General features: G+C 49.1%; 1 protein-coding gene across 2 annotated transcripts in view; it reads left to right on the top strand.

Annotated features, from left to right (window-relative positions):
• Positions 1 to 562: 562 nt before the first annotated feature.
• COX10 (cytochrome c oxidase assembly factor heme A:farnesyltransferase COX10) overlaps positions 563 to 27,612 on the top strand; it is a 1,230,266-nt gene continuing 1,203,216 nt past the window's right edge. For both annotated transcript variants that reach the window (XM_068263380.1, XM_068263379.1), the window contains exon 1: positions 563 to 592. The gene's annotated coding sequence lies outside the window, so the exon portion shown is untranslated. The remainder of the gene's footprint in view (positions 593 to 27,612) is intronic.

Here is a 27,612-nt window from a genome sequence, read left to right as displayed (position 1 = left end):
GTTCTCTTTAAAGAGGAGGCTGAGCTGTGACAGTTCTGTGGCGGATGTCAGCAGGGCCTGCAGAAGTCATTCAGGGACAGGAAGATCTTATATCACCCGTTGTTCGCTGAGGCAGATTATAATAGATAAATGATCACCTGCAGACCAGACAATGGGCAGAGGAATCTGCTACACAATCCTCAGGGTTTCAGGCCTGCACTGGGGCCCTTTGTTGGGCTGCCAGGGTACACATCACTGTCCTGGCACCACAGTAAAGAGCCAACATAGTTCTGACGCTGTGGCCATTATTCAGTCATTCCTCTGCACATGTGACTACTGACAGGTGACAATTGGCTCTTTAGGGAGATGGCGCGTCAGTTTGGTTGCAGCGTCAACATAACTCCAAGTGCAGATGGAGAGCAGTCTGGGGACTGCAGGAAATCTGCACATCTATGGCCTCCTGGTCACATGGTACACAGACCACAGGGAAACCGATGGCTAGGCCATATGTGTGGCTCATTGCATATCTGCAGACAGAATCTCAACTAAGTGCGTTCTTTTTATCTTGCAGAGAGAAGACAGTAGCCAAGTGAGAGACGACTAGTCAAATCAGGTGAGCAGTCCTCTGTTTGTAGAATATACAGGTCAGCATTGATATATTGTTCAGAGTTATGTCTTTTCTGAAACGCTATGAAGTGAGTCTCTTGTGATTCTTAGAATTTTGCAAATCAGCACTACTTGATAAAGTGCACCTGAGATGTAAACAACACAAGGATTTATACTTGTCTAGGGCTACCTCCAGCTAGGGAAGTTTTTTTAATCTGAATTGTTCACAGGGTGAGGGTGTCAACATTTCATAGGAGGAGGGCGAGGGGATAGCAGCGGGCATAGTGTGATACAGCCACGGGACCCCCACAGCACAGCTTTGGCAGCGGCAGATGCTCTCACAAATCACCTCTTCCGGGCTCCGGTCTTCGTCCAGTAGAGCTCCATGTGCTGCCGTTTTCTGTCTCTCCAGCGCCGCTTACTCTGAGCGATTGGGGACCACTGCGCATGCGCGTCTCTTGCCGTGCGCCTCCTTAGTTGTGCTCCTGTTGCTGTTATCATTCTCCACCTGTGCCGTTCTAAACCTTATCTAAGGCCTTATTCACATTAGGTGCGCTGAGAAATGTGGAAAAGCACATGTTAAAAAACCGCATGCGCTTGTGCGCGCTTCAGTGCGTTGTGCTGCACTTATTGTAAGCCCATTTTTTTATTGTAGCAGCAATTGTCAATAAAGCTTTGTTTTCATATGTAAAAAATTTTTTTTCCAATTAGGGGTAAAAAACGAATGCGCTTGTATGCGCTAAAAAAGCACACCCATTCACTTGCATTGATGTGTGCTTTACAGCTCAGTGCACAGAAATGCAGCAACCCTACGTTTTTGTAACGCAGCTCAGCGCAGCGCATAGGTGTGAACCAGGCACATTTAATTACATGAGGAAATGAATACCTTGCAGAATGCACAGGGCAATGCGGTGTGGAAAGCACACAGAAACGGGCCTGATGTGAACCAGGCCTAACTGGGTTGTACAAGGGGGGCAACCGACCACTTCAGGCAGGTGGAGTGTCTAATACCTGACTCCACTGGTGGGATTCTACCTCGGGTTTGGTGTATGAAACTCCCCTCACTGTAGAGCGGGGGGAGTAAGGCAAACGAAGAAGGTAAAAAGGCTCCCAATGTATATAAAACACTCTAAAAACACTAAAATTGAGAAAGATGAGGTCGCTTACCTCACAGACGACAACTCGCTTAAGATAGAATAGTTTAATAATGATAAGCACAGGCAACGCGTTTCGTTGGATCTAGCTCACTTCCTCAGGCCAAATAAAGTGTAGCTATATTGAAAAAGCCGCATGTGGGGCGCCTCATTTGGCCTGAGGAAGTGGGCTAGATCCCACGAAAGGTGTTGCCTGTGCTTATCTATCTTAAGTGAGTTGTTGTCTGTGAGTGTTTTATATACATTGAGCGCCTCTTTACCTTCTTCGACTGTAAAACAATAAGCAACTTTATTAATGACGTTATTTTCACTGTAGTTGGTGAGAATGAGAAGCAGGCTGCAGTGCTGCCTTTAGAGGTCAGTATAATCTAATGCTTGGCGCTCATTCCAGGTAACACGCTATATTTGTATAACAGAGACCCATTAAATTCAGCACACAACCCTCCCTGCGCTGACAGCTCATTCTTCTGCGCGGTCACACTCCGCTGCCTCCGACCTGCCAATCAAGCTTATACCTCCACTTCTTACAAGTCCAATGCTTTCAATAATTGATACCTTTCAAGCCGACCCCCATCTATTTACATATTTACAAGACAACAGATTTCGTTATATAATAATGCAGATCCCTAAATTGCTTCCCCTGTCCATTCCCAGCTAGGCTGGCTGCCGGTTTAAAGGAGAACCGCAGGCTGTAGACAGAGGGGTCAGGACTGGAGGCACTCATGGAGTAATGTATTTAGAATACATTAAAAGGATTGTAAGTATAGTGTTTAGTTCTTAAGACACACCTGAAGTGAGAGGGATATGGAGGCTGACATATTTATTTCCATTTACACAATGCAAATTGCCTGGCTGTCTTGCTGATCCTTTGCTTCTAATACCTTTAGCCACAGCCCCTGAACAAGCATGCAGATCAGGTGCTCTGACTACAGTGAGAGTGGATTAGCTGCATGCTGGTTTCAGGTGTGTGATTCAGACATTCAGGGCCAGTTCTAGACTTTGTCTGCCTGAAGCAATACATGCCGCCAGACTGGTGAGGAGAGACACATCGGGCTGTGCAATGCAGGCACTGGCACTACGCTTACCTCCCTCTGCAGCATCTTCTCCCTGCTGCCCCGCAGCATCTGATCCCCAGGATGCCGGGTATGTGCTGCACCTCCTCCCATAGCATCTCCTCCCTGCTGGCCCGCAGCATCTGATCCCCAGGATGCCGGGTATGTGCTGCACCTCCTCCCATAGCATCTCCTCCCTGCTGGCCCGCAGCATCTGATCCCCAGGATGCCGGGTATGTGCTGCACCTCCTTCCATAGCATCTCCTCCCTGCTGGCCCGCAGCATCTGATCCCCAGGATGCCGGGTATGTGCTGCACCTCCTCCCATAGCATCTCCTTCCTGCTGGCCCGCAGCATCTGATCCCCAGGATGCCGGGTATGTGCTGCACCTCCTCCCATAGCACCTCCTCCCTGCTGGCCTGCAGCATCTGATCCCCAGGATGCCGGGTATGTGCTGCACCTCCTCCCATAGCATCTCCTCCCTGCTGACCCGCAGCATCTGATCCCCAGGATGCCGGGTATGTGCTGCACCTCCTCCCATAGCATCTCCTCCCTGCTGACCCGCAGCATCTGATCCCCAGGATGCCGGGTATGTGCTGCACCTCCTCCCATAGCATCTCCTCCCTGCTGACCCGCAGCATCTGATCCCCAGGATGCCGGGTATGTGCTGCACCTCCTCCCATAGCATCTCCTCCCTGCTGCCCCGCAGCATCTGATCCCCAGGATGCCAGGTATGTGCTGCACCTCCTCCCATAGCATCTCCTCCCTGCTGGCCCGCAGCATCTGATCCCCAGGATGCCGGGTATGTGCTGCACCTCCTCCCATAGCATCTCCTCCCTGCTGGTCCGCGGCATCTGATCCCCAGGATGCCGGGTATGTGCTGCACCTCCTCCCATAGCATCTCCTCCCTGCTGGCCCACAGCATCTGATCCCCAGGATGCCGGGTATGTGCTGCACCTCCTTCCATAGCATCTCCCTGCTGGTCCGCAGCATCTGATCCCCAGGATGCCAGGTATGTGCTGCACCTCCTCCCATAGCATCTCCTCCCTGCTGGCCCGCAGCATCTGATCCCCAGGATGCCAGGTATGTGCTGCACCTCCTCCCATAGCATCTCCTCCCTGCTGGCCCACAGCATCTGATCCCCAGGATGCCGGGTATGTGCTGCACCTCCTCCCATAGCATCTCCTCCCTGCTGGCCCGTAGCATCTGATCCCCAGGATGCCGGGTATGTGCTGCACCTCCTCCCATAGCATCTCCTCCCTGCTGGCCCGCAGCATCTGACCCCCAGGATGCCGGGTATGTGCTGCACCTCCTCCCATAGCATCTCCTCCCTGCTGGCCCGCAGCATCTGATCCCCAGGATGCCGGGTATGTGCTGCACCTCCTCCCATAGCATCTCCTCCCTGCTGGCCCGCAGCATCTGATCCCCAGGATGCCAGGTATGTGCTGCACCCCCCCCCCCCCCCCCCCATAGCATCTCCTCCCTGCTGGCCCGCAGCATCTGATCCCCAGGATGCCAGGTATGTGCTGCACCTCCTCCCATAGCATCTCCTCCCTGCTGGCCCGCAGCACCTGATCCCCAGGATGTCGGGTATGTGCTGCACCTCCTCCCATAGCATCTCCTCCCTGCTGGTCCGCAGCATCTGATCCCCTGGATGCCGGGTATGTGCTGCACCTCCTCCCATAGCATCTCCTCCCTGCTGGTCCGCAGCATCTGATCCCCTGGATGCCGGGTATGTGCTGCACCTCCTCCCATAGCATCTCCTCCCTGCTGGTCCGCAGCATCTGATCCCCTGGATGCCGGGTATGTGCTGCACCTCCTCCCATAGCATCTCCTCCCTGCTGGTCCGCAGCATCTGATCCTCAGGATGCCGGGTATGTGCTGCACCTCCTCCCATAGCATCTCCTCCCTGCTGGCCCGCAGCATCTGATCCCCGGGATGCCGGGTATGTGCTGCACCTCCTCCCATAGCATCTCCTCCCTGCTGGCCCGCAGCATCCGATCCCCAGGATGCCGGGTATGTGCTGCACCTCCTTCCATAGCATCTCCTCCCTGCTGGTCCGCAGCATCTGATCCCCAGGATGCCAGTTATGTGCTGCACCTCCTCCCATAGCATCTCCTCCCTGCTGGCCCACAGCATCTGATCCCCAGGATGCCGGGTATGTGCTGCACCTCCTTCCATAGCATCTCCCTGCTGGTCCAGAGCATCTGATCCCCAGGATGCCAGGTATGTGCTGCACCTTCTCCCATAGCATCTCCTCCCTGCTGGCCTGCAGCATCTGATCCCCAGGATGCCAGGTATGTGCTGCACCTCCTCCCATAGCATCTCCTCCCTGCTGACCTGCAGCATCTGATCCCCAGGATGTCGGGTATGTGCTGCACCTCCTCCCATAGCACCTCCTCCCTGCTGGCCTGCAGCATCTGATCCCCAGGATGCCGGGTATGTGCTGCACCTCCTTCCATAGCATCTCCTTACTGCTGGCCCGCAGCATCTGATCCCCAGGATGCCGGGTATGTGCTGCACCTCCTCCCATAGCATCTCCTCCCTGCTGGCCTGCAGCATCTGAACCCCAGGATGCCGGGTATGTGCTGCACCTCCTCCCATAGCATCTCCTCCCTGCTGGCCCGCAGCATCTGATCCCCAGGATGCAGGGTATGTGCTGCACCTCCTCCCATAGCATCTCCTCCCTGCTGGCCCCCAGCATCTGATCCCCAGGATGCCGGGTATGTGCTGCACCTCCTCCCTGCTGGCCCTCAGCATCTGATCCCCAGGATGCCGGGTATGTGCTGCACCTCCTCCCATAGCATCTCCTCCCTGCTGGCCCGCTGCATTTGATCCCCAGGATGCCGGGTATGTGCTGCACCTCCTCCCATAGCATCTCCTCCCTGCTGGCCCGCAGCATCTGATCCCCAGGATGCCGGGTATGTGCTGCACCTCCTCCCATAGCATCTCCTCCGTGCTGGCCTGCAGCATCTGATCCCCAGGATGCCGGGTATGTGCTGCACCTCCTCCCATAGCATCTCCTCCCTGCTGGCCTGCAGCATCTGATCCCCAGGATGCCAGGTATGTGCTGCACCTCCTCTCATAGCATCTCCTCCCTGCTGGCCCGCAGTATCTGATCCCCAGGATGCCGGGTATGTGCTGCACCTCCTCCCATAGCATCTCCTCCCTGCTGGCCCGCAGCATCTGATCCCCAGGATGTCGGGTATGTGCTGCACCTCCTCCCATAGCATCTCCTCCCTGCTGGCCTGCTGCATCTGATCCCCTGGATGCCAGGTATGTGCTGCACCTCCTCCCATAGCACCTCCTCCCTGCTGGCTTGCAGCATCTGATCCCCAGGATGCCGGGTATGTGCTGCACCTCCTCCCATAGCACCTCCTCCCTGCTGACCCGCAGCATCTGATCCCCAGGATGCCAGGTATGTGCTGCACCTCCTCCCATAGCATCTCCTCCCTGCTGGCCCGCAGCATCTGATCCCCAGGATGTCGGGTATGTGCTGCACCTCCTCCCATAGCATCTCCTCCCTGCTGGCCCACAGCATCTGATCCCCAGGATGCCGGGTATGTGCTGCACCTCCTCCCATAGCACCTCCTCCCTGCTGGCTTGCAGCATCTGATCCCCAGGATGCCGGGTATGTGCTGCACCTCCTCCCATAGCACCTCCTCCCTGCTGGCTTGCAGCATCTGATCCCCAGGATGCCAGGTATGTGCTGCACCTCCTCCCATAGCACCTCCTCCCTGCTGACCCGCAGCATCTGATCCCCAGGATGCCAGGTATGTGCTGCACCGCATTGCTCACCTGCTGTCAGTAGATTAGCAATGGAATCATCAGCCACACGTAAAGTCCTGCTGTTATTTTTGCACAAGCTTTTAGACCCTAAAAACAAGAAAAAAAAATACCACAGAGAGTTCTGCAGCAGCTCCTGCATGTAAGTCGCGCAGGCACGAGATTACCGCTCTGAGCTGTGGCTCTCCGTCCCGAACCTGACTCGGGTTTACTGCTAAGGAGGTTAAGCAGACATGACATACTGCCTGCTGTGCGCCGCAATGTGACGGAAGTGCTCTGGAAACTACAGAAGTAACGTAGAACCTGCATTGCGCTACTGAGGTAATGCAGGCAGTGCACAGGAAGTCGCATGTTGTTCTGCTTTTGCGGTCGCGCAGTGGCTATAATGGCGCAGTGCAACCTGTGGGTTTCCTTGCGCTTGTTCCAGATCGCATTGCCCCGCTAAACCTGTAAAAGGGGCCTAAAGGGAAATAAATATGGCAACCTCCATACCCTTCTCTCTTCAGGTCTTAAAAGAGGATCAGAAATGTACCGTATTTAGAAGAACTTGCTGAACCAACAGAAGGCTTTGTGTGGGTGTACTGCCTTCATCCACCCGGCTTCATTCCACCAGCTAGGGAAGCGTTCCGCTGCTATGGCAGAGGAAGGAGAGTTCATATGCGGCACAAAATAAAGTGGCTCACACGTGGAGGGGCGAATAGGAGTCAATCCGCCATTCCGGATTTCTTGCCAACACAGCAGAGGGGATCAGTGGACGCAGTATACACTCCCCAACTGCCATTGACGAAGCCAAAAAAACAGATACTTAACCAAGAAGAGAGAAGATCCGGCAGAGGCTTTCTGCATCCTTCTGGCCTGAGACCCGATGCAATTTGCAGCCCCCTCCCCCCCGTCAGATATGTTACATGGCAGCGTTCCTCTTCATACACGCCTCCGTAGTGCCAGGCGGACACCAGAGACAGCCAGCCGGCCAGGAGGTGGACTTACCTGATCCCTGGCTCCACGTCACACAGCTCTACTAGTGTGGAGCGTCTTCTGCCCTCTCTGCGAAGTGCGCGTCGCCTGCATTGAAGTCTTTTCCCGACCTTTCAGAATATCCGTATGCAGCAAATATTATTGTGGTGCTGCATCTTCCGTCCAGTCGGTGGTCGAGGTAGCGCCACCATCTTGTGAGCAGCATTTATACATAGTTAGTTTTTGTTGAAAAAAACAAGTCCAACTAGAAGAATAATAAGGCCAGTTGATCACTTTCACATACGAGCTGTATAATGTGCATAGAAAAATTATCTTTAGATCCCGACAGTGAAAGTTACTGTTTTATTACCGAATAAAAATGTCAAGATAAAAGGACCACGAAAAAGGCAAGCAGTTAAAATCTGATAAAGCCAACAGGTTTTGGACTAGTCCATCTCCTCAAGGGGGATTCTCAGGGTTTCCTTTGTTTTCTAAAGCATTTTCTGAACGGTGCCTAACTGTCAAAACAGTAAGTTGCCAGCCTCCCTACTCCCTTGCACACTATTTTGGGAGTCAGGCTTAGGAACTGCTGTTCAGGAAATGCTTTTGAAAACAAAGAAACTCTGAGAATCCTCCATGAGGAAATGGATATTAGTGCAAAACCCATCGGTTCTGTCAGATTTTAACTGCTTACTTTTTTCGCTGGAGTGGTGCTTGAAAGAGAAACCGTAACCAAGAATTGAACTTCATCCCAATCAGTAGCTGATACCCCCTTTCCCATGAGAAATCTATTCCTTTTCTCAAACGGATCATCAGGGGGCGCTGTATGGCTGCTATTGTGGTGGAACCCCTCCCACAGTGTGATGTCAGCGCCTCAATGCACTGAAGTGCTGACATCACACTGTGGGAGCCTTGTTGCATTGTGGGAAATAACAGCTGTTTCCAACTGCTAAAAAAAGCAATCAGCATCTCCTTCCAGTGACATCAACTGCCAGCAGTAAAAATGTCACCATGTGATAAATGTCAGAATCAGGGATTTAAAATAAAAGATTTTACAATGGGCAAACACTGAGTCAGGGCCCTTTTCCACTAGCAGTCGCTAGCGTTCGCGCTGAACGCTAGCGATTGCTGAATCGCAATTCCGCCGTTTTCCCGACGTTTGCGGCCGCGATTTTGCTATGCTATGCACTGCATAGCAAAATCGCGGCAAAAGTCGCTCCGCGGCGCGATCGCGATCAAGTAAAAAACGAATCGCGGTAGTGGAAATGACCTACCGCGATTCCTATGTTAAAAAGCAAACCGTAGCGATTGTAAAATCGCTAGCGGTTTGCGGTTTTGCGATTCAGATAGCGCAAACGCGCTAGTGGAAAAGGGCCCTGAATTATTTGTACATAATTATTGTAAAAATTAAGCACTTTTTTTCATTACATTATTTTCACTGGAGTTCCTCTTTAAAGGGGAACTGAAGAGAGAGGTATATGGAGGCTGTCCTGTTTATTTCCTTTTAATCAATACCAGTTGCCTGGCAGCCCTGCTGGTCTATTTCTCTGCAGTAGTATCTGAATAACACCAGAAACAAGCATGCAGCTAGTCTTGTCAGATCAGACTTATAAGTCTGAACCACTGAAACACCTGGTCTGCTGCATGCTTGTTCAGGGGCTATGGCTAATAGTATTAGAGGCAGAGGATCAGCAGGGCTGCCAGGCAACTGGTATTGTCTAAAAGGAAATAAACATGGCAGCCTCCATATACCTCACTCTTCAGTTCCCCTTTAAAGGGAAGGTCCAAGCAAAATAAAAAAAATGAGTTTCACTTACCTGGGGCTTCTACCAGCCCCATGCAGCCATCCTGTGCCCTCGTAGTCACTCACTGCTGCTCCAGTCCCCCACCACCAGCTAGTTCTGCTTCTACCAGCCTCATGCAGCCATCCTGTGCCCTCGTAGTCACTGATGCTCCAGTCCCCCGCCTCCAGCTAGTTCTGCTTCTACCAGCCTCATGCAGCCATCCTGTGCCCTCGTAGTCACTCACTGCTGCTCCAGTCCCCCACCACCAGCTAGTTCTGCTTCTACCAGCCTCATGCAGCCATCCTGTGCCCTCGTAGTCACTCACTGCTGCTCCAGTCCCCCGCCTCCAGCTAGTTCTGCTTCTACCAGCCCCATGCAGCCATCCTGTGCCCTCGTAGTCACTCACTGCTGCTCCAGTCCCCCACCACCAGCTAGTTCTGCTTCTACCAGCCTCATGCAGCCATCCTGTGCCCTCGTAGTCACTGATGCTCCAGTCCCCCGCTGCCAGCTAGTTCTGCTTCTACCAGCCTCATGCAGCCATCCTGTGCCCTCGTAGTCACTGCTGCTCCAGTCCCCTGCCTCCAGCTAGTTCTGCTTCTACCAGCCCCATGCAGCCATCCTGTGCCCTCGTAGTCACTCACTGCTGCTTCAGTCCCCCGCCACCAGCTAGTTCTGCTTCTACCAGCCTCATGCAGCCATCCTGTGCCCTCGTAGTCACTCACTGCTGCTCCAGTCCCCCGCTGCCAGCTAGTTCTGCTTCTACCAGCCTCATGCAGCCATCCTGTGCCCTCGTAGTCACTGCTGCTCCAGTCCCCTGCCTCCAGCTAGTTCTGCTTCTACCAGCCCCATGCAGCCATCCTGTGCCCTCGTAGTCACTCACTGCTGCTCCAGTCCCCCGCTGGCAGCTTTCCGACCTCGGAGGTCGGCGGGCCGCATTGCGTACATTTTTACACATTCCCGCTAGTGCAGGAACATTAGCACATACATTTTTACGTGTTAGTGGTGCAACGCGTAAATTTTTGTTCCTGCACTAGCTGGAATGCGTAAAAATGTACGCAATGTGGCCCTGACCTCCGAGGTCAGAAAGCTGCCAGCGGGGGACTGGAGCAGCAGTGAGTGACTAAAAGGGCACAGGATGGCTACATGGGGCTGGTAGAAGCCCCAGGTAAGTGAAACTCATTTTTTTTTTTTTTGCTTGGACCTTCCCTTTAAGCGTAATGCTGCATCAAGGAAAACATTTTGTAGTGAAGGTGATACTTCGATACTTTTAGCTTCTTTTTATTTATTTTTTTATTTTTTTTTTTTTTGAGGCACAAACAGGATTCAATGAATGCAAGCCCCGATTCCCTGCTCTTGTTGCTCCATTTTTCACAAATCTGCTTTTCTGTATCATTTGAAAAAATGTCATCCAGTCCAGAGATGCCTCCTGCCGACCTCCCATTTAGCTTCTTATTTATTCAAAGACCGGAGTGCAGCAAAGTGCAATTCCACTTAAATTAAATTTCTCTCCCAGCAGTCAGTCGCTACAGATATATCACTGGTATTTAAATGGCATTTTTCCACCCTTTTGTTCTAATCCTCCAATGGGGTCAGTCACAGTATTTGTGTTTCTCTTAATTTATGGTAAGTACCTTTTCAATTTTAGGGATTAATGGCTCGCATTACTTCTGAGAGTGACGCTCGATCATATTTCTGGATCATTTTTCTCCCCGCTTTGACCGGGGTAATACGATTACGTCATGAGTTATAAGTTACATTATCTGAAGTTTGTGCAGATGCCGAAAAAAAGCCATCCTCGCTGTCTCTCCGCAATGGGAGAAATTAGAATTGTATTCATTGTCGGGCATCCTTTTTATGCAATTCAAATTGCAGGCGGAATTTCAGCATAAGGAAACATTGGAAATATTTACATTTAAAATGAGTTTGTCACAGAAGCTTCTCATACGTCAGGCATCGCTCTGAAAGAAGATTCACAGCTATGAAATGTAAGCCTCTTTTATCCTAAGATGCCACACTTATTATTATAATTATTATTATTATTATTATTATTATTTAGTGTTTACATAGCACCAACATCTTGTGCAACACTGTACAGATTATATTGTCTTGTCACTTTGGCCCCGTTCACACTTGCGTTTTGGCAAATAAACGGACCGGATCCTGATCGGATCCCGATCGGATCCTGACCTGATCCTGATCAGAACAGTACGGTTCCGATCCAGATCCGGTCCGTTTGTATCAGGCATGCATCAGGCTGCCATCCGGATCCGTGGGCAAAAAATAGCGAAATTTAAAAAAAAATGTTGGGGTCAGCAGAAGGTGCACCTGTACAATCGGGTTCCTCCGCTGTAGGCCTCACCTCCATCTCCGACATTCTGCCAAAACAGCTCCAGCACGTCTGTCACTGCTGCTCCACTCCAGACATGCTTGGCCCATGTGTCCCCATCCGAAATGGCCGCTTGGATACGCATAGGAAGTGGGGTAGAACGTCAGGTTTTTGTAGGCAGTGTGTTCTGTGCCTTCCGTTTCCCATTGGTTTCTGTGTTCCTGATGGTGCTGTCAGGCTCAGGTCCGGCTCCGGTCCGGGTGCGTGGGCCGGAGATCCGGACCCAAAAAATAGCGCATGTTGGAAAAGAGTCCGGATCCGATCCGGCTCCGTACTGTACGGAACGGACGCGTGTGAACGTCCGCATAGACTTTACATTGCTATGCGGAACGTACGTTCCGTTTGTACAGTATACGGTCCGGATCAGATCCGGAAAATCCGGATAGCGAACGCTAATGTGAACCGGGCCTTAACCTTCCCTTAGAGGGGCTCACAATCTAATCCTTACCATAGTCATATGTCTATGCATGTATCATAGTGTATGTATCCCAGGGGGAAGCCAATTAACTTATCTGTATTTTTTTTTAGCTCTGTTGGTGGGGAGAAAAGGGGTAAGTGGGGAATCACCTGTGTGCTGTGTTGTGCGACCCTGCAGCGAGGCCTTACAGCTGCAGTGGCTAATTTCAAGAAAAATGGCCCTGTCTTTAGGGGGGCTTAACACTGCGGTCCTCAGGTAGTTAAAAATGGGGTACAGGAAATGGTCGATGGGCACCACCATTTCCGCTTTACATTTTAAACCAATATTGAAATAGTTCAGCGTTTTCTATTGTTTCGTTTTGCAGGAAATATCACGGTTCTGGTAAAACTAGACGACTGATTGCAGTCTTGGGACTACAGCTGTAGTTTGGCTTCACACCATGCATTAGAAAAGAGCTGTGACTTTCCAACTCAAAATATCGCTTCAATGACCTCAATTCACTAAGGACCCATTTTCACTAGGAGCGGTGCGATGCGGCTACATAGCGCATCGCACCACAGGTGTCCTGAAACACATGCACGCCAGTGGAAGAGTTTCCATTGCATGCATGTTGTGCGGTGCGGAGCGTTCCGAAAATCAGCAGCATGCTGCAGATTTTCGCACGGCCGCATCTGCTCGCAGTCACGTCCCATCTCCTCCATGGACTTGGAGGAAGTGATGCGATACGGCTAGGTAGCCGCATTCGCATCACTTACTAGTGGAAACCGGCCCTACGCGTGTGACACTGTAGTCACTTCCTGTCTGAGTCAGGACAGAGTCAGCCACTTACATACCTGATATTTAACACTTTCCTGCAGAGAAAGAAAAAAAGGAACGCAGCCTAGTTATTTGTGTGCTAGGCACTGTACATACCCATGTCTATCTTATCATGTCACATGTCACCTCGGGTATCCTTTAAGGAATACTGTTTATATGAGAGGTATGAAAATTATATCATTCTGCTGGTCCAGGTCAAGTGAATATTTTAATATTAAATTGGTGGCACAGACATCCCCAGAACCCGAAGTATTCCGCTGCTTCGTGCCAGAACATGTGACCCTAATCAAGTTTGATGTCATAAGAATTGTCATATTCTGAGGAATATGAATCTGCGGTTGTTGTGTGTGCGGGAAGCGTGAGCTGAAATATGAAAAATGTCATATTTGGTGGGACACCAGAAGGCTACCGCAACCTGTCCAGCCCCTGGGCTGATCCTGAGACCCCACCCAAAAATGTGGGTCATTCAAAAGAACTCCACAGGGACTCCTCCCCAGTCCTCCATATTTCATCGTTCCGAAAGCATGGTGCTGGTTTGAGGACTGAGCCAGCGGCCATCTAGTTTGAACCTTGCTCTGGAAACAAAGGAACTTAATGTGTTTATCCAAAGCGGACATTTTCACCTGAACTTAAGTATTTGTTTATTTCTTCCCTTACTTTTATTTTTATACTGGCTTGCTTTCTCTATAATTGTTTATCTTAATGATTTTCTGTATATATTATTTATATTGCATTTATAATAAAATACTCTAAAGTTATTTATTTGTTGAGCTACACCTACTATTCAGCCACACAGAACAAATCCTAGCTTTCTGAAGATTCGCTACCGAGAAGTGTTATTAGCCAGAATAGCCTGTTAACCTGTGAGAAAACGCGGAGAAGCCGCCGCGTGTACTGGCGGCAGGGCAGCTGATTCCGCGTCCAGTGCGGCGGTTTCCGCGCAGCAACGCATGTCTGGGTCGGCTGGGATCTATAGTGCACCTGGATGGAGAGCTACGCACGCGCGCGCCAGAAGTCAGGACCTTTATGCCAGCAGGAGATGTCAGCTGATCAGGATGGTCAGCTGATTCCTGCTGGACTCCTGATTGGCTGAGTGGTTCGAGCGGAGCGGCAGAGTCCTGCAACTATATATACAGCTTGCTTGTCAGTGCTGGTTGTCTGCCGTTGCGATCACTACGTTGAAGCACTCAGACCTTAGTCAGATCCTACAGTGTGGTTGAACCAGGAGGACCTGGGGATTCACACTGAGCCAGATTACTTGTATTACTCTGTTATACTTCGGACTAGTTCCAGGGTGTAGAGACCACGGACCTTACACCCAAGACTAGGGAACTTGTGTTATTATTCTGTTATACATCAGACTAGTTCCAGGGTGTAGAGACCACGGACCTCACACCCAAGACTAGGGAACTTGTGTTACCATTCTGTTATACATCAGACTAGTTCCAGGGTGTAGAGACCACGGACCTCACACCCAAGACTAGGCATTGTTTGATATTTATGACCTGTTGCTTTCCTGACTATCCCTCTGCTTTCTGATTCGGTACCACGCATATCTGATATCACGTTGCCAAACCCTGCCTGCCCTGGATACCGAATCAGCCTTTTGTCTGTCCGTGTGTTGCCGACCTGGCTTGCCCGACCTCGAGAGCTATCTCTCTCCGCTTAAGAGAGAGTCTCCAGATCTGTCAGTGACATCCACCTCCAGGTGTCACTCACTCTCTGGTCCTTCCTACCTTCAGCCTGACTCCACCCCTTGGAGAGTCTCAGGCTACTGGAAGGTTTTTGTACTCTCTATAGCAGTACTTCCCGTGCTGCCTAGGGCCACCTGCTCTTCAGGTGGTTACTCAAAGTCACCGGCGTACCTACCGGAGATGCGACCCCCTCAGCCGCAGGGGGGCCCGGGGCTGCTCTGGGGCCTGCTCACTGTGCGTGGGGGGAGCGCTGCTCTGGACCCCCCAGCAAGGTGCTCAACTGGCCGCAGCGTCTGATAGACACTGCGCCAGTTCATTCCCCGCAGCCCCGCTCCAGCAGTCTGCATAGTGTCCGGCAGGCAGAGCAGGGCTACGGCAAGATGGCCGCCGAAGCCCTGTACTGGAGACTATTTGTGTCTCCAGTACAGGGCTTCGGCAGCCATCTTGCCGTAGCCCTGCACAGTGCCTGTCAGCGCGGGAGATGTGCTGCAGGAGGACTCGGGGAGCTGCGAGCCAGATGCCGGGAGAGGAGGAGACTTCTGTCAGGTAAGTGAAATGGTTGTTTTTCACAGGTGCATTTCTTTTTTCTAGTGTCTGCTGCCTACATTGTGATTTTCAGGTGTCTGCTGCCCACATTACGATTTTCTGGTCACTGCTGCCCACATTGTGATTTTCAGGTGTCTGCTGCCCACATTGCGATTTTCAGGTGTCTGCTGCCCACATTACGATTTTCAGGTGTCTGCTGCCCACATTGCGATTTTTCTGGTGACTGCTGCCCACATTGCGATTTTTCTGGTGACTGCTGCCCACATTGCGATTTTTCTGGTGACTGCTGCCCACATTGCGATTTTCTGGTGACTGCTGCCCACATTACGATTTTCTGGTGACTGCTGCCCACATTACGATCTTCTGGTGACTGACTGCCCACATTGCGATTTTCTGGTGACTGACTGCCCACATTGCGATTTTCTGGTGACTGCTGCCCACATTGCGATTTTCTGGTGACTGCTGCCCACATTGCGATTTTCTGGTGACTGCTGCCCACATTGCGATTTTCTGGTGACTGCTGCCCACATTAGGATTTTCTGGTGTCTGCTGCCCACATTACGATATTCTGGTGACTGACTGCTGCCCACATTAGGATTTTCTGGTGACTGCTGCCCACATTGCGATTTTCTGGTGACTGCTGCCCACATGGCGATTTTCTGGTGACTGCTGCCCACATTGCGATTTTCTGGTGAACTCTGCCCACATTATGATTTTCTAAAGGCCCACATTACGATTTTCTAGTGAACTCTGCCCACATTACGATTTTCTGGCCCACATTACGATTGTCTGGTAAAATGCTGCCCACTTTACAATTAATTTACAGTGAAACGCTGCCCCATTACGATTATTTGGCACCTATGGGGGGGCCCCATCCAAATATTCGCAGGGGGGCCCAGTGATTTCTAGTTACGCCCCTGCTCAAAGTCATACTGTTACACCAAACACTCACTATATACTTTATTAGAGGTGTCCAGAGGTTAGCACTATATCTGTATTATTGGTGATTCTGCAGATCATCCATAGTCAGGTATAGATCTGTATTCTTGGTGATACTGCAGATCACCAATAATCAGATCCTCGCTGCGAGCTGACACCGATCGTTACAGAACGGCAGACCAAAACCAAATGGACGCACTGTATAGCCATGTTGAAGTCCTGACCGCCGCTTTAAACAATCTTTCCGGCACAGTTTTGAACCAACAGACCCAGATTAGCCAGCTATTTGGGGCTATTCAGGAACTTCAATCAGCTATAAACTCAGTGCGATCTCCTTTAGTCATGGACATCCGTATGTCCAACCCTGAAAGGTTTTCTGGCCATAGATCTGACTTTCAGAATTTTAGAAATAGAGTGTTATCATACTTTGAGTTGAGGCCTAATTCGTCTGGTACCGAGGCACAGAGATTTATGTTTATTAAGACTCTGTTGTCAGGGGATTCCCAGACCTGGGCGTATAGTCTCCCGACAGGGCATGAGGCCCTAGCCTCGGTTGAGGAATTTTTTAAAGCCATGGCTATAATTTATGATGACCCGGACATTGCTTCTACCGCTGAGCGGAAGCTCAAGACATTGCGGCAGGGCAAGGGTCTGGTTGAAAATTACGCTGCTGAGTTCAGGAAATGGGCAGTATCTGCGAGATGGGGGTCATTTGAACTATTGGACTGGTTTTTGGCAGGATTGTCAGATGCAATCTATGACGTAATGATAGGACATCCTGAGCCCAAATCTGTAGATGAGGCAATTTCTTTGGCCGTGCAGATAGATCGCCGTTTGCGCTACCAGAAACAGATTCGTGGTAGGAATGCTGTAAGGTCTATCTCAGACAACCCTTCTCGATCTTCGTCACCTTCTGACGAGCCGATGCAAATCGGATATACAGGGCTGAGTCAGGTGAAGAAGGGTCACAAAAGGCTAAGAAAACGCGATCTATATGGTGCTAAGGGGCCAGGAGAATGCTGTTGTCTGGGGTTGGTCAACACCAGAGACGAGCAGTTGTTACCTCCAAACAATGATCGTCTGCTCCTTCCCTGCTCTATTACATGGGAAGGTCAGACTAGTTCCGCAGAAGCCGTTGTGGACTCCAGTTTTGCAGCAAACCTTATAGATTACGAATTTGTAAAAAAATTGGGGATACCCCTGGTCCCATTGGACCGGCAGATTCTGGTCACTGCAGTGGATGACTCTCTGTTGCAGACTGGTCAGACTCTCTTCCAAACCCCCTGGTTGTCATGTTGTTTAGGGGCGTTACATGAAGAGAGATTACAGTTCCTGGTGATGCCCATGGCGACCTCCACCGTTGTTCTTGGTATGCCCTGGTTATAAATCCATTCCCCGCAGATTGACTGGGCTTCAGGACAGTTACTGAAATGGTCAGCCCATTGTCATCGGCATTGTTTGGGGAGAGGCCCTTGCCAGCGAGACATTCTAGAGGGTAAAACATCTAGTCAGACCTCACCGGGTACTTTACAACATTTACCAGTGTCAAGGAAACCCCGGACTCAGAAAAATCAGACTAATAAGAGAAAGTCTGTAGAGTGGGAGTTTTCCCCTGGGGACATGGTGTACGTATCCTTTCGGCATGGGGCCCTGAAGCGAGCATCACCCAAACTGGGTCCTACATTCATAGGACCATTCCCAGTGATCAGGAAAGTTAATTTTGCCACCTATGCTGTAGATCTCCCAGCCAGTATGAGAGGTGTAAGATCAGTCCATGTGTCTCTGTTGAAGCCAGCAGTGCACGTGGATTCCCCTCCCTCCCTCCCTGTGATGGTAAAAAACCAATCGGAATGTGAGACCGAAAAGATTCTAGACCCACATCCTGGAAAGCCTGGTGGGAAGTGTCCGGAGTCCACTCCTCGGGGGGGGTACTGTGAGAAAACGCGGAGAAGCCGCCGCGTGTACTGGCGGCAGGGCGGCTGATTCCGCGTCCAGCGCGGCAGTTTCCGCGCAGCAACGCATGCCTGGGTCAGCTGGGATCTATAGTGCACCTGGATGAAGAGCTACGCACGCGCGCGCCAGAAGTCAGGACCTTTATGCCAGCAGGAGATGTGTCAGCTGATCAGGATGATCAGCTGATTCCTGCTGGACTCCTGATTGGCTGAGTGGTTCGGGCGGGGCGGCAGAGTCCTGCAACTATATATACAGCTTGCTTGTCAGTTGCTGGTTGTCTGCCGTTGCGATCACTACGTGGAAGCACTCAGACCTTAGTCAGATCCTACAGTGTGGTTGAACCAGGTGGACCTGGGGATTCACACTGAGCCAGATTACTTGTATTACTCTGTTATACTTCAGACTAGTTCCAGGGTGTAGAGACCACGGACCTTACACCCAAGACTAGGGAACTTGTGTTATTATTCTGTTATACTTCAGACTAGTTCCAGGGTGTAGAGACCACGGACCTCACATCCAAGACTAGGGAACTTGTGTTATTATTCTGTTATACTTCAGACTAGTTCCAGGGTGTAGAGACCACGGACCTCACACCCAAGACTAGGCATTGTTTGATATTTGTTATGACCTGTTGCTTTCCTGACTATCCCTCTGCTTTCTGATTCGGTTTCACGCATATCTGATATCACGTTGCCAAACCCTGCCTGCCCTGGATACCGAATCAGCCTTCTGTCTTTTGTACTTTGTCTGTCCGTGTGTTGCCGACCTGGCTTGCCCGACCTCAAGAGCTATCTCTCTCCACTTAAGAGATAGTCTCCAGATCTGTCAGTGACATCCACCTCCAGGTGTCACTCACTCTCTGGTCCTTCCTACCTTCAGCCTGACTCCACCCCTTGGAGAGTCTCAGGCTACTGGAAGGTTTTTGTACTCTCTATAGCAGTATTTCCCGTACTGCCTAGGGCCACCTGCTCTTCAGGTGGTTACTCAAAGTCATACTGTTACACCAAACACTCACTATATACTTTATTAGAGGTGTCCAGAGGTTAGCACTATATCTGTATTATTGGTGATTCTGCAGATCATCCATAATCCGGTATAGATCTGTATTCTTGGTGATGCTGCAGATCACCAATAATCCAAATTCTTTCTGCGAGCTGACACTGATCGTTACATAACCGTTTTTTTACCCGCAGGTCTTAGTCAGTCAGTGGGCTTCTCTGTCCCATTTGAACAGAGATGGTGGCAGCCTAGTATTTTGTGTTTTATAGTTCGCACGCCTCCTTCTGGTCTGTCTGCTTCCAAAATTCCAGTGGTTTCAGCTCATTGATTGCGTTCACGAGATTAACTGGTCTGTGTGCTGAAACCGATTGGTAGGCATTGTGCGGTCCGGCCACTAGGGGGTGTGTGACACTGGCTACCTATATTGGAGACACTTATAGACCTAGCTACCTATACTGAAGACACCTACAGACCTGGTTACCTATACTGGGGGCACCTATGTTGGGGGACCAGCTGCCAGATTATGTGTATGTTGGGGAACTGCGGTTGGGAACCGCTGCCAGATTGTGTATGGTGGGGGAACCGCTGCTTCCAGATTATGTGTATTTTGAGGGAACCACTGCTGCCAGATTACATGTATTTTGGGTGGTACATCTATTTTGGGTGATCCGCTGCAAGATTACATCCTATTTTTGTTGAAATTCTTTCAGATTACATGTATTTTGGGGGGAAACACTATGGCAGAGCTCAAAAATTCCCTGGCAGACCTTTTTACACCACTGCTAAGGTCCTGTATATTTGGCCCCACCCATGACCACGCCTACATTCTGTTGCGTGACCACGACCATTTTTCGACGTGACGTGCGTAGCGCGGCGCAGGGGTTTTTGTCAGTGAAAAAATGTTTGGTCAGTAAATTTTTATATCTTTGTCAGTAAAAAATATGGTACGGGGTCCCATAATCTCCTATTGCCCGGGGCCCCATGAGTTGTCAGTACGCTCCTGAACCAAACTGATCTTATTGGCAGAGAGGAGGATGCGTGGAGGGGCGTATAGTTCCAATAGATCCGCTATGTACTTGGGTTCCATGTGGTTTAGAGCCTTGAAAGCCAGCAGGTGGATCTTAGAATGGATTCTCCATTTTACTGGCAACCAGTGTTGCCAAACTCGGAAATACATTTTGGCTGACAAAGCACAAAAAATTTACTGGCAGAACAATTTTTTTTACGGTCATCTAATATTACTGAAATTAAACGAAAGATATCACACATGCGCCCTCACGTGCAATACACCGGCAACTATGTGGGGCGCGAATGAGGAAGAGTAGTGCAGTGGCGGACACCGGACAGGCAAAGTATTAATGCACTGCAAGGGGGGGGGGGGGGGTGTGGGAGCGGGGGACACTTTGATACATTTTACATTTGGGGGATGCAACCGGGGGTGTCCGTCACATTTGTTCTCGATTATCGCAGCCGTTACTGCTGCACACCTTATCGAGCATACCAACCTGAGATTTTCCAGCATGTCCGATTGTTACATGCGATTGATATATGGGACCAATTTTGGCCAAAATTGGTTTGATTGTCAATTAGGCATGCTATTGGTGGCACCAATTTTTATAATATCAATAAAATGGTCTTATCTGATGGTCGATTGGCCACCAAGTCTACAGATGTATGGCCACCTTTAGCTAGAGCAGTGTACATTACAGAGTGATACATGAACTGACAAGCAGTAAGTGCTCTGATCTTCTGGGAAAGAAAGAGGGTTTTTTACTGACATCACAAAGTTTTTCATGGACAGCCCAGATTTGTTTACTTTTTTACTGACTGCCAGTAAGTTTACTGACGGTTGGCAACACTGCTGGCAACCAGTGTAGAGTTTGCAGTACTGGGGAGAAGTGAAGGGCATTGGCTAGGAGTCTGGCTGCTGCATTCTGTACTAGTTATAAGGGGCGCAGCACTTTATTCGGGGATCTGAGTAATAGTCCAGTTGAGAGGATACATTTGTCTTGGTGAATTGGCATTTGGCAAGATGTAGAATCGGGATGTTTTCTGCTTTCCTGGATGCAGTAATGCTCAGTGAATTGAAGCCTAAGGGCCTGATTCACAAAGCGGTGCTAACAGTTAGCACGCTAGTGAAAAGCCCTTTATCACGCCTAAACTCTGTTTAGGCATGATAAGTTTAGGTGTGATAAGTTTAGGTGTGATAAGTTTTTAGGTGTGATAAGTTTAAGCACCAACTGAGTTAGCACCACAGTGCACCGCTGAATAATAGTTTTGCGCTAGCAAAGTCTGGTGCACTTTGCATAGAGTTTAATGGCGCTGCTTTGCGTGCGGGACTTTGCGCGCGATGTAAACTTATCTAAACTTATCATGCCTAAACTTATCATGCCTAAACTGAGTTTAGGCATGATAAAAATGGTTATCACGCCTAAAGTCTTTAACTGGGTTATCACTGCTTTGTGAATCGAGCCCTATCTCTCCGTTCCTGGGCTGTCAGAGAAAAACCTGCATGATGTGAATGGCCCATTGATTAGCATGGACTGTGCATGCGTTCCCGAGGTGTATGAAAAATGCAAACATGTGAATGTGGCCTAGTGTGATCCCTGCCTAACCCGCAAAAAGACTTAAAGCAAACCTGAAGTGTAACAAACGTATGATATAATGAATTGTTTGTAGTGCAGATAATCAATAGAACATTAGTAGCCAAGAAAAGAATCTCATAATTTTATTTTCAGTTATATAGCTTTATTTATAACATTGTATCAGTCTGTAATATTTGCAGTTTACAGCCCACACTCTGTATTTTAAACTATAAAACAGAGCAGAGCCAATGACCCTTTGAACTTTCCTGCAGTAAAACCGTATCACAACCTGTCTCTCATTGTTTCTTGGCTGTTTAAAGGAGAACTGTAGTGAGAGGTATATGGAGGCTGCCATATTGATTTCCTTTTAAGCAACACCAGTTGCCTGGCAGCTCTGCTGATCTATTTGGCTGTAGTAGTGTCTGAATCACACCAAAAACAAGCATGCAGCTAATCTTGTAAGATCTGACAAAAAAAATGTCGGAAACACCGGATCTGCTGCATGCTTGTTCAGGGTCTAGGGCTAATAGCATGAGAGGCAGAGGATCAGCAGGGCAGCCAGGCAACTGGTATTGCTTACAAGGAAATAAACATGGCAGCCTCCATATACCTCTCACTACAGTTCTCCTTTAAGTGCTTCAGAAAACAGAACTCTTTTCAACTCAAGTTAGGTGGAAGTGCTCAGAGAAGCTCTTTTGCAAATATAACTGAAGTTTTTTTTGTTTTTTGTTTTTTAGCCTCTCCCTGTACTGGGAAACAATGTGAGACTATTTTCTTTGCTGCTAACGTTCTATTTCTTAGCTGTACTACACATACAGTTAATTATCTCATAAGTTTATTTTCGCTTTAGGTTTACTTTAAAGAGTAACTGTCAGGCTGCAGAAGCTAATTTAAACCTCTAGTCTCCTGTGTTAAACAGTTTAGAAGGAAGCCAAAAAGACATTACTGAAGATAAAGATCTCTCTTACCTTTGATGTGTGCTTATCAGCAAAGCTTAGACCTAAGCAGGACGCAAGCTGCAAACCATACTGCAAAGCATTCTGGGGCCCTCCCCTCGGCTGCTAAGGAGAAGACGGGATCAAGTTTCAGCAGCTTCTAAAACTCAGTCCAGCCACAGCACAGATAAATCTCGGGGCAGCGTACACTGCAGGAGTCCGCTATTGTTCCTAGCCACATGGCTCATTAATATTCACTGCAAACTAGTGTTATTCAGTATGAGCTTTTCTGTGATCAGAAGCAGGCAGGACATGACGACACATTTGGCTTCACAAACATGGAACCTGCCATGAGCTGTCAGGAGCATCATTCTCTGCATATACTATATACAAATTCTGTGAAATCCAAACGTGGACAGTGAAATGCATATGTAATGTAAGTACAGCCAATCTTTAGCTACTGATATATGTGTTTATTTTCTCTGAGACCCTATACCTAACAGCTCCTCTTTAAAGTCAGTGGTTACCAAATAACCACTTCCGGATTCTCGGAGCGTATATACACGCCCCTGAATCCTGAAGTGTATACCATGGAAACGGCCGCTCGTATGAGCGGCCGTTCCATGTCAGCTCACGGAGGGTGTCTCCGTGAACACCCTGCGAGCCGATCGGCGGCTCGCAGGGTAAATGTAAACACGCGGGGAAGACGTAGAGGAGATCGGTGATCCCCGGCCTCTGATTGGCCGGGGATCACCGGCATCTGATAGGCTAAAGCCTATCCCATCAGGCGCAGGACGGAAATCCGTCCTGCGCCGCTCACAGGGGGAGGGAGAGGGAGGGAAGGGGAAGGAGGCCAGGAAGCGCTGCGGAGGGGGGCTTTGAAGAGCCCCCCCCGCAAGCGCAAGCAGCCGGCGGCGATCAGACCCCCCCAGCAGGACATCCCCCTAGTGGGGAAAAAAGGGGGGAAGTCTGATCGGCCTGGCTGCTAGCTGATCGTTGCTGCGGGCTGGAAAGCCCACGCAGCACCGATCAGCACAAAATAGCGTGGTAGGGAAGTGGTTAAAAAATAAAAAACTCAGATACTCACCTAAGGAGAGAGAAGGCTCGGTCCTAATGAGCCTTCCCTCTCCTCTCCCGGTGCCCTCGGTGCTGCGCTGGCTCCCCCATAAGCGTCCGCCGCCGCAGGGACTTCGGAGGTCTTCGGGAGCACTCGGGCTTCTGAAGACGGGCCGCTCCATACTACGCACGTGCGAGTGCGTCATAGAGGGCGCTTGCGCATGCGTAGTATGGAGCAGCCGCGTCATCCGGAGCCCGAGTGCTCCTGAAGGCTTCCGGAAGCTCCCGAAGGCATGCGGAAGTGGCAGTATTTGACCGAACTGGTCGAATACTGCTACGGGGGATCCTGAGCGGGACCGGGCACCGGGAGAGGAGAGGGAAGGCTCATTAGGACCGAGCCTTCCCTCTCCTTAGGTGAGTATCTGACTTTTCTTTTTTTTAACGGTAAACATTCACTTTAAGGAGACACCAACCCATGTTCATGGCATTTTTTTTATTTTTATTTTATTTTTTTATGAAAATAGAATTCTACATACGGTAGATATAAGTAGAACACACACAAAAGCTCCTTCTTATGTCACGTAAAATAAGCTCTGACCTCTGAATACATATAAAGTGTGTGTTACACATACATGTGCGCTCAATGTAGATAGTGGAATCAGACCATGAAAGCCAATAAAAGGATACATTTGTTTGTGTATAAGTCTGTAATGTACACCATGCCAATCAGCCCCTGACGCGCGGACAGCCAGACCCCCCAGGGAATGACTCAATCCAGAGAAAAATAAATGTTTCTTTTAATTCTGCAGAGCAAATAACAATCAGTAAAGCGAAGGGGCTTATTATCTAAGAGATGTCTGCCGCCGTGACAAACGTACCGGGCCGTTATTTATTTGTTCAGCTTTATTAGCAGAACCCGAGACCTTTGTTTAAGTTACCACTAAGAGGAATTATTTGAGTAACTGGAAAAATAACCTAAAACCAACAGAGAAAAGTGCGTTTTCCTAAGGATGCTATTATAAACCCATTGCGTCATCAGAGGCCAGAGCTGATGTTATGATCGCATTCTGAGATTAAAAGCTATTCATGGACAACAAAAGGAAAACACAGAAAGAAAATCAGGAAGTTGTAAGATGACTGAAGTAAGTCCTGAAGCAGTAAAGCCTCCCTACACTGGCAGACTTTCCCCCGACATGCCCAACAGATACATCCCTCATTAGCTGTGTACACATGCCCGAGGCAGCCAATAACGAGCTCCGAGGCGGCTAATGACCGCGTCAGCAGGCAATTATTATTATTATTTAGTATTCATATAGCGCTGACATCTTCTGCAGAGTATACTGTGTATGTGTATGTGTATATGTGTATATATGTATATATATATATATATATATATATATATATATATATATATATATATATATATAATTGTCTTGTCATTTTAACTGTCCCTCAGAGGGGCTCACAGTCTAATCCCTACCATAGTCTTATGTCTATATCGTCTAGTGTATGTATTGTAGTCTGGGGCCAATTTTAGGGGGAAGCCAATTAACTTATCTACATGTTTTTGGGATGCGGGAGGAAACCGGAGTACCCAGAGGAAACCCACGCAGACACGGGGAGAACATACAAACTCCTTGCAGATGTTGACCTGGCTGGGATTCAAATCGGGGACCCAGCGCTGCAAGGCGAGAGCGCTAACCACTACACCACCGTGCTGCCCCTTTCACACAATCAGGCGTGTGTACAATGAGCCCTGACATTCAACCCGCACGCGATCTGCCGGATGGATGTACTCAACCCCAGCAACGCCAATACCTTTGTTCGCTCCGCTCTCCTGCCTGTCATGTGACATCACGCCTACGCTGCCGCCTGTCTCACATCCCCCCCCCCCCCCCCTTCCTGCACAGTAACACAGTGCGTCATACGCTATGTGGCCCAGCGGTGTTGCCCCAGGGGATTAGCTTCTGATCCCTGATGGCCGACATTAGTTGTGAGTGTGTACAAGCCCATTGACTGACCTCTGATCAGCGAAGGAACCATCACTGCCACACCCTGCACATCGATTTTTAATAGATTTCAGCATGAAAGGGCTTGTGGACAGAGCTCGGCCTCACTGTGCAGACGGCTCTTTGCTGAGCCTGTGCAGGTGGCTCCATGCTACTGCGCAGGCGCGAGCCTTCCTGTTCCTCGCGGTGCGGCCATGCTTGTACTCATACGGGAGCGCGGTCGTGAGCCTCAGGGGTCCATAAGTTGGAATGGGGAGGGGCATAGTGGGAGGATCCAGAGGCTTCCCTTTGCTAAGTAAGCATAAGCATCTAAACTTCTCTCCATACTATCTCACAGGTTTGCTTTAATCACTTTTAAAGGAAACCCGAAGTGACATGTTGAGATAGACATGCGTATGTACAGTGCCTAGCACACAAATAACTATGCTGTGTTCCTTTTTTTTCTTTCTCTGCCTGAAAGAGTTAAATATCAGGTATGTAAGTGGCTGACTCAATCCTGACTCAGACAGGAAGCGACTACAGTGTGATCCTCACATTGAGGTTCACATTGTAGTCACTTCCTGTCTGAGTCAGGACCGAGTTAACCACTTACATACCGAATATTTAACTCTTTCAGGCAGAGAAAGATCCTGGCTTGTAATGAACAGTTTTAGGCAGTGTTTACAAACAAATGACATGGCTTCTAACCAGAGTATCATAGGCTGTGAACAGCTATCTGGTGTGACTCATGCAGAGCTTGGAGGGGGTGTGTAAAGCTTCTACCAATGACAAGCAGTGCTGCACATTCCAGCCTTAGCCCGACAGACAGGACAGAGGAAAGGAGATAAGATTTATTACAGAGACAGTGCAAGTAGGAAAGGCTGCAGTAAGACAGAGCACATTAGAACAGTAATAGGAACTTATAGGACAGAAGAAATCAGGCACAAAATGCTGAAAAGCTTTATGGAGATGAAGATTTCATTTTTCAGCACGACCTGGCACCTGCTCACAGTGCCAAAACCACTTGTAAATGGTTTACTGACCATGGTATTACTGTGCTCAATTGGCCTGCCAACTCTCCTGACCTGAACCCCATAGAGAATCTGTGGGATATTGTGAAGAGAAAGTTGAGAGACGCAAGACCCAACACTCTGGATGAGCTTAAGGCCGCTATCGAAGCATCCTGGGCCTCCATACCACCTGAGCAGTGCCACAGGCTGATTGCCTCCATGCCACGCCACACTGAAGCAGTCATTTCTGCAAAAGGATTCCCGAACAAGTATTGAGTGCATAACTGAACATAATTATTTGAAGGTTAACTTTTTTTGTTTTTAAAAACACTTTTCTTTTATTGGTCAGATGAAATATGCTAATTTTTGGAGATAGGAATTTTGGGTTTTCATGAGCTGTAGGCCAAAATCATCAATATTAAAACAATAAAAGGCTTGAACTACTTCAGTTGTGTGTATTTGAATCTAAAATATATGAAAGTCTAATGTTTATCAGTACATTACAGAAAATAATGAACTTTATCACAATATGCTAATTTTTTTAGAAGATCCTGTACAAATAAGAAGTACATTTCTTCTAGAGCCTAGGTTCTCAACGTGTGGTACGCGTACCCCAGGAGGTACTTCTGATGGTTCCAGGGGGTACTTGGGCTTTATATACTTAACCAAGAATAAAAAAATTAAGAGTTTTAGAAAATGATACATCTTATTTAAACACCCCCAAATTAGTGTTTTAGTTAAATAAAAGCAATAGTAAATGTTTGGAAATTGTTTAGAACAAATTATCAAGTACAACGATTCCATATATAATTGTAAAGGGGTACTTGTGATAATGTTTGCTATGTTAGGGGGTACTTGGTGAGTACAGGGATTTAAAAGGGGTACCTACCAATAAAATGTTGAGAAACACTGGTCTAGAGAGCCATAGATTACTTTTCTCCTGTGTTACTGTCACTTACAGTAAGTAATAGAA

Source organism: Hyperolius riggenbachi, chromosome 12 (genome assembly GCF_040937935.1).
Source record: "Hyperolius riggenbachi isolate aHypRig1 chromosome 12, aHypRig1.pri, whole genome shotgun sequence".
NCBI classification, from domain to species: domain Eukaryota; kingdom Metazoa; phylum Chordata; class Amphibia; order Anura; family Hyperoliidae; genus Hyperolius; species Hyperolius riggenbachi.
Note: the sequence above shows the minus strand (reverse complement) of the source record. Positions and strands in the feature narration are given on the sequence as shown.